We start from the raw sequence: 7,907 nt of genomic DNA on the forward strand, positions 1-7,907 counted from the left end.
TTCAGATTAGTGATGTAGAGAGATAAAAAGAAAATAGCAGATATACATGAAAGTTGCTTCTTTGCATGTTTGTCAGGTATTTGATGTGTTTCAGGTACATCTATGTAGAGAGAAACAAGCAAGCTAGCTAGCACACATAGCTAGCACACACCAAAGCCTATTGTATCCCCTCCCCACAAAGGTTCTCTATCTGGTTAGTAGTTGTTGAACCATAAATGCCTATTATAGCTAGCATTGCAAACTTAGAAAGTAAATTTAAATTCATAAAATAATCAACAAAACAAATAATAAGTTAGCATTACCATGTTTGCTTTTCAGTTATTTTTGAATCATGACAAACTTGATATGATGAGGACATGCTTTCATTCTCAGTATCATATACGATAAGTCTTTAATACTATGTCTTATATCAGCTCTCCTAAAAGCACAATATATTCAATGAGGGATCATGAATGATTTTATATCTAACTGGAGATAAAGGGGGAAGTCAGTAGTTTTAGTCCAAAACAAATTTGGGTAGGATTAAAGATGTTGGAAATAACAAGATAAAGGGAGCTTTGACTTCTGGATTACGAGACACATAGCAGAAAAATTGACATTCTCTTTTTAGGGCAGTTCGTTGGATTGCACCCCATGTGTCACTATTCTTCAGTTGTGGTTTCATTGTTTTCCCTTGTCCCTCCAAGATAGCCCTCCACATAGCTTCCAGTGTGTCATCACCATCTGAATCCAGCAAGAAATAATCATTCGTGCAACTTTCAAGTGAAGGGTGGATCATGAATTTGTCATAGGTCAAACCAGACTCTTCAATCAGCTGTTGTTGCTCTAGCTGTTCTTGAACCACCTCTTCTTGTTGTAGTTCTTGTTGTTGTTGTTGTTGTTGTAGTTGTTCTTCTTATTCTTCAACCTCCTTTTCTTCTTCCTTAGGTGCATTGGTTTGGTTCTCTGACTCAGTTGGGTGGTTGGCAGTGTCTAAAATGATGGTGGTTGTGTGCTTAGGATCAGAGGTTGGTGGTGAGTCAGAGAAGGTTTTGGGGTGGAAGTCGAAGGAAGCTGCAATGGTGATGATGATGAAGTTGAAAATGATGTAGAGGAATGAGAGTCTTAGCCAGCTTGTAACTGAGACACAAAACTGAGGAAGAGTTGAGAGAAGACGATGGAATGTATATGGGACTATTGTCACTTTCAACAAAACAAGAGTGGAGATAACCCCCATGGACATTAGCACAAGCTTTGCAATCCACATGGATGTTTCAAATCTGTTTGATTTGAGAGAAGATGGGTTTTGAAAAAGATCCATCACTGGCATGTTGCAGCAGTAGCACTACTAATAACAACGCTTGACAACAACACCCAGATTTCAAAACAAAGAAGAAAAAAAGGACTTTTTTCTGCTTGGAAAAAATGAGAAGAATAAGACCCATAAACTAAAACTTCGAGGGGAGGAATTTAGCAAATTAACAACTAGGACATAAACATGAACAAGTAGCAGTTCTTTAGAAGAATAAGAAGAGAAATGAGGTTTTTAGAAACTGAAAATTCAGTCTGAAAATTAAATTCTGAAAGCTTTTCGTCAGGAAGATAATAAAGTAGGAGATGCAAAAGAACCAAGATTTGTGGTGAATTACTGTGGATCCATGAAGATCATGAAACATAAGGAAAAAGGAACAAAAAACAAAGGAGCTCCAAAACTGAACACAATGTATTGAGGCCTGGCTGGCAAGAACTTTAGTCCTCTTTCTGGTTTCCATAGTACTATAAAGAAAGAAAGAAAGAAGACTTTTTTTAAAGAAAGAGAGCTTTCAAATTTTAGTATTTCAGGTGCTGTAGTTAGCAGCAGAGCCAACAAAAATTCCATTAGTACTTAATGGGTAGGCATGCTGGTTTGGTTATAGAGTAGAGGACCACATGATGAGTCAAGAGGGGATTCAAATGAAGATCTATGAGGCTTTCTTATATTATTGTTCTAATCAGTGACAATGTTTGATGAATTCTCCACCGTCAGATGCTTGAAAATAGTTAAAAAGGGTTATGGGGAGATAATAAATTTTGCACTCTCATCTTCATTCCATTACTATAAATTACCCGCGATAGAGATAGAGACATAGAGATTTATATTTTTTAAGGAATAAATTGTTTTGGATATATTTTCAGATTTGAAAAGTGAAGCAAAAGTAAATTGTTGGGTTTGGGTGGAAATCATACTATTAGTTAATTAACTATAATTACCTTAGTTGTTAGCATGGTTTAGTTTTTCCTTTTAAGAAATCTAACCAATCTTTGAAGGTAATTTAAGTTATCTGAATCAAAGTAGCTGCTTTGCGCGGCGGTGGCCACAATTTGCGGAGGTGTCATGATACCAACTTTTGGCACCGCTAAGCTAAAGCTGCTAAACTAACTATAAGGATACATGCATGAAAAAACTACTAAGAGTGTCATACCACTACCTATTTATGATTTATGCATTCTGATCAATCACTACGGTGATGCATATAAGTTTATGAAAAAAAATTAATAATGCTTAACTATCTATCATAAGTTAGTTCAAATTATGGTGATTCCATATCATATAATAATTTTTGGTACATGCATTAATACTTATACACATAGAAGTATCATATCCGTGCCAATTTAGTGGTAGATTAATTCTAGATTTTTCTTGCATGGGTAATTCTATTCATGTGCTAATTGTTATTTTCAACATATTTTTTTGGCTAATCACATGGATGAAGTTAAGGACATTGTCACCTCAGTCTTCATTCCACTGACATTCCTGCAAGTTGTATTCCTTTTTCTTAATAAGATGCATGAACAATGTTTATATAACTGCTTTAGTATGTCACCTAATTATAGTGTTTGGGATTAGTTGTAGGTACTTGTATTTCAGTGACAAAGGAAGTTAAGGCGATTTTGTGTGGTTCTTGGTTGACTAAAAATAACCTAATACAATATTTCCTGCCATCATCTCAGTGATAGTTTTTTTTACACGTATCTTGCCAGATACGTATGTCATAGTTATTGTTATGCGGATATTACAATTTTTCAAATATTTAAATTGTTAAATATTAATATTATGTGCATGCTGAGTTACCCTTAGTTTCCTGTTCAAGCTTCAATACAATGATTCATACGGACAATTTGGATTAATCACTGTATTGGATCTTGAATTGTCCATTTGGACAGTTTGGGAGCACTTATTTTTTTTACTTCATTCATTGTTACATGTTAAGTACATTTCAGTATATTTGATTAAGTTTTGGTTGGCTGCATATCACTTTGTTCTCGAGGTGCATACTTGAATATGGTCAAATCATGTGACCTGTTTCATTTTGTGCACCTGGAGACCAATGCAAAATGCTGTCGAAATTTAATCAAATTTACCATATCGTACTTGTACATATGAATGACTTAAAAAAAATGGGTTCCTGAAAGGGATAGGACCACACCTTTTAATGAAAAAAGTGAGATTATCATGCATATAGGATAATGTACCTAGTATTATAGAACAATGACCATGGATCGAAGTTGGATTAAAGCACCTCACATAAGTGAAATTTTTTAAAAGGGGGTTGAAGAGTTTTTGGCATTTGCCGAACAAAATGCACCAGATTTAGCTGCAAAATATTTCTACCCATGTGTTAAATGTGTGAATGGTAGACGCCAGTCGTTGAATGACATTAGATCACATCTGATATGTGATGGGTTTAGCCCGAGTTACACAAATTGGATATGGCATGGTGAATTGCCACACGTGTCAACAACATCTCAACCTGAGCCGGTTAATGTACAAAGTGGAGATCGAATGGAAGATATGATACATGGTCTTGGCCAAAAGGGTTTTTGGGATGTTCATGCACATATTTATGATGATTTACAAACAGATTCAAAGAAGCCATTGTATGTGGGATGCATAAGCTTCACTTGGTTATCAGCTGTGCTAGGTTTGGTGAACTTGAAGGCCAGATTTGGGTGGAGTGAAAAAAGTTTCACTGAGTTGCTTGTGTTATTGAAGAATATGCTTCCTGAAGAGAACATTTTACCCAAGAGTCACTGCGAGGCAAAGAAGATATTATGTCCCGTCGGCATGGAGTACCAAAAAATCCATGCATGTCCTAATGGTTGCATTATGTACAGAAATGAGTTTGCGAAAATGCGTAACTGCCCCACGTGCGGGGTATCACGCTACAAAGTCAATGACCGAGAATGCATTGATGGTGCATCCACAAGTAGTAGTCATCCAACAAAGGTATGTTGGTATTTGCCAATAATACCAAGGTTTAAAAGATTGTTTGGCAGTGCATCTGATGCCAAAAACTTAAGCTGGCATGCAGATGGAAGAATAAAGGAAGGGCTGCTCCGGCATCCCGGTGATTCTCCATAATGGAAGACAGTTGATCAATTGTATCTAGAATTTGCACAGGATCTAAGACACCTAAGGTTTGCTCTTGCTTCAGATGGAATGAATCATTTCGGTAACTTGACCACCAATCATAGTTCATGACCGATTTTGTTAATGATTTACAACCTTCCTCCGTGGTTGTGCATGAAGAGAAAATACATAATGTTGTCTATGATGATAGTGGGTCCAAAACAGCCAGGAAATGATATTAATGTTTATTTGAGTCCTTTGATTGAAGACTTGAGGAAATTGTGGGTAGACGTGGTTGATGTCTACGATGCAAATGTTGAAGACAACTTTAAGTTACGTGCTATGATATTTTGCACTGTTAACGAATTTCCTGCTTATGGTAATTTGAGCGGATATAGTGTGAAAGGACACCACACATTTCCTATTTGTGAAAAAAAAAAACACTTGTTACATCCAACTAACACATGGGAAGAAGAGAGTACATACAAGGCACAACAGATTTTTAAGTCGTAATCACCTATATCTTCGATTAAAGAAAGCATTTAATGGAGATAATGAGATTGAAAGTGCACCTCAACCATTACGTGGACATGATGTTTATGATTGGGTCAAAGACATTGTAACTATCTTTGGTAAGACATGAAAAAAGGATTTGTCTGCGAATAACATTTGGAAGAAAAAGTCCATATTCTTTGATCTCCTATATTGGTGCGATCTAAATGTTCGACATTGTTTGGACGTTATGCATGTGGAGAAAAATGTGTGTGATAGTTTGATTGGCACCCTTCTTAACATTAAGGGCAAGACAAAGGATGGTTTGAAATCTCGTCAAGATTTGGTTCAGTTGGGTATACGAGACGAACTACATCCAGTCTCACGTGGTGATCGAACATATTTGCCCCAAGCATGTCACACAATGTCAACGGCAGAGAAATTTTTTTTTTTTTTGTCATTGTCTACTAAATGTGAAAGTTCCACAAGGATACTTTTCAAATATCAAGAGCCTTGTGTCAATTAAGGATTTGAAATTGATTGGCCTTAATAATGCAACAACTTTTGCCAGTGGCCGTTCGTGGAATCTTGCCTGAAAAAGTTAGAATTGCCATTACTCGGTTGTGTTTTTTCTTTAATGCTATTTGCAGCAAGGTTATTGACCCATCACAATTGGATAATTTGGAGAATGAAGCTTCAATTATCCTTTGTGAATTGGAGATGTTTTTCCCCCCCCCCCCCCCCCTCATTTTTTGACATCATGATTCACTTAATTGTTCATCTAGTTCATGAGATTGGGTTGTGTGGCCCTATTTATTTACACTGGATGTATCCGGTTGAGCGGTACATGAAGGTGTTGAAAGGATCTACAAAGAATCAATATCGACCAGAAGCAAGCATTGTTGAAAGATACATTGCTGAAGAAGCAATTGAGTTTTGCTCAGAGTACATAAATAATGCATCACCAATCAGGGTTCCTCAAAGTCGTCATGACTCCACGACTCAAGGTAGGGGTACACGAGGATTTAATGTTGTAATGATGGATCGGCAATAGCTATCCTAAGCTCATCTATATGTACTAAACAACATAACAGAGGTCATCTCGTACATAGATTGTCACAAACAACATGTCTTATATACTCACCCTAAATTTAACAAGATGAGGTTGTTGCAAGAACACAATAGTATTGAACAAGTGGCCTCAATAACTTAAGAGGGGGGATGAATTAAGTTTCTAAATTCCCACTAACAAACTTTTAACCCCCTTCTAAATGATAGGCTCAGAATGCAGAAGAAGAAGCAACAATCAATTCAATAATGTTCTTTAAACATGCAAGACAAAATTGATTGCAATAACATAAATGAGATAAGGGAAGAGAGAAATGCAAACTCGATTTATACTGGTTCGACCACTTTCCATGCCTACGTCCAGTCCTCAAGCAACCCACTTGAGATTTCTACTATCTTTGTAAAAATCCTTTTTACAATTTATGAACACCCAAGGAATCCATTTCCCTTGTGTTCAGGAAACTCATAATTCAAGAGACAACCAGTCTCTTGATTACAATTGACTTTTTGTGAAGAACATAAAGATTTCTCTCCTTTAGAGTGGATAATACAATTTGAAGTTGCTGGATGAACTCTCAATAGATTTGCAAGTGTTTGTCCAAGAGCTGTTGAGAGAGCATTGGACAATGAAGTTCTCTTGGAATATCTCTCTCTTGCTTTTTGAAATCAGACACACATATATATAGGCCCTTCGTGCCTTTTCAAAATGGTTTGAAGAGATGTGTTTTTTCAAAAAGCTTTTTCTGAATTTTTTCACTGGTAATCGATTGCAGGTTTCTAGTATTCGATTACACAATTATATTTTGAAGGGTCATGACTTTTGAATTTGAATTTCAAGAGTTCCGTTGCTAGTAATCGATTACAAACATCTAGTAATCGATTACAGGTTCAAAATTCAAATTCAAAACCTTTTTTAACAACTATTTTCAAAATTGTCTTTTGGTAATCGATTACACTGCATGGTAATCAATTACCAGAGCCTTGGATGTCTTGGATACACTTTGTTTTAAGGCAAGGCTTGATCTTGAGTTAATCTTAAAGCAAGGCTTTGTTTGTTGAAGCAACCTTGTATTAATCTTGAAGCAATGCTTATCCTTTGAAGCAACCTTGTTTGATTCTTGTTTGGCATCATCAAAATCATGTATTCATACATTCACAAATAGAACTTTCATTAACTGGTTTAGACACACCATATTTGTTGATGACAGTGTTTCGAATACACTAAGATTGTTAGCTATTGGTCCAAATCTAAATGTTCCCACCTGGCAGGGATATGATATCAATGGATATTGTTTCCACACAAAGTCACATGATGCAAGAAGTAGCATGCAGAACAGTGGGGTTAGTGTTGACGGTCAGGCAGATCACTTTAATAGTGTTTTTGATAATAATCTGATTCACGAATCCATGCCTTACTATGGAGTCATTGAAGATATTTGGGAGCGTAATTATGGTGAATTTAGAGTGTCTGTGTTCAACTGTCAATTGGTTAATGGCAACACGGGAGTACGCTAAGACAAATTGGGCTTTACTTTAGTAGACCTCGAAAAGGGTGGTTACAATGACAACCTATTCATCATGGCAGTGCAAGCTAGACAAGTGTTTTATGTCCAAGATCCATCCGACTCGAGATGGTCAGTGTTTGTTCAAGGTAGAAAATTCTCTATGAGTGACTATAGTGATGGTTCATCAGTTGATGTCAGTGACATGCCAATCGCTTGCCAACAAATGCCCATCATAAATGGCATAGATCATGATGATGTTGTACATGCAACTCGAAATGATCATCATAAAGGTTTATGGGAGAATAATCATACATAACTGCTTATGTTTTTACTGTTAATGTATATGACCTATTGCATAATTGTAATACATTTATGTATTTGAATTTGATTCAACTTAATGTACATTTTATTTGTTTGTTTAACTGACATTTATGTTTGTATAACTAACATGCTCAAATTGATGTTGTCATACA

General features: G+C 36.1%; 1 pseudogene; it reads right to left on the reverse strand.

Annotated features, from left to right (window-relative positions):
• Positions 1-496: 496 nt before the first annotated feature.
• Positions 497-1,300, reverse strand: LOC112999594 (uncharacterized; annotated as a pseudogene).
• Positions 1,301-7,907: the final 6,607 nt, after the last annotated feature.

The sequence above is a fragment of the Glycine max genome, chromosome 15 (genome assembly GCF_000004515.6).
Source record: "Glycine max cultivar Williams 82 chromosome 15, Glycine_max_v4.0, whole genome shotgun sequence".
Lineage (NCBI taxonomy): Eukaryota > Viridiplantae > Streptophyta > Magnoliopsida > Fabales > Fabaceae > Glycine > Glycine max.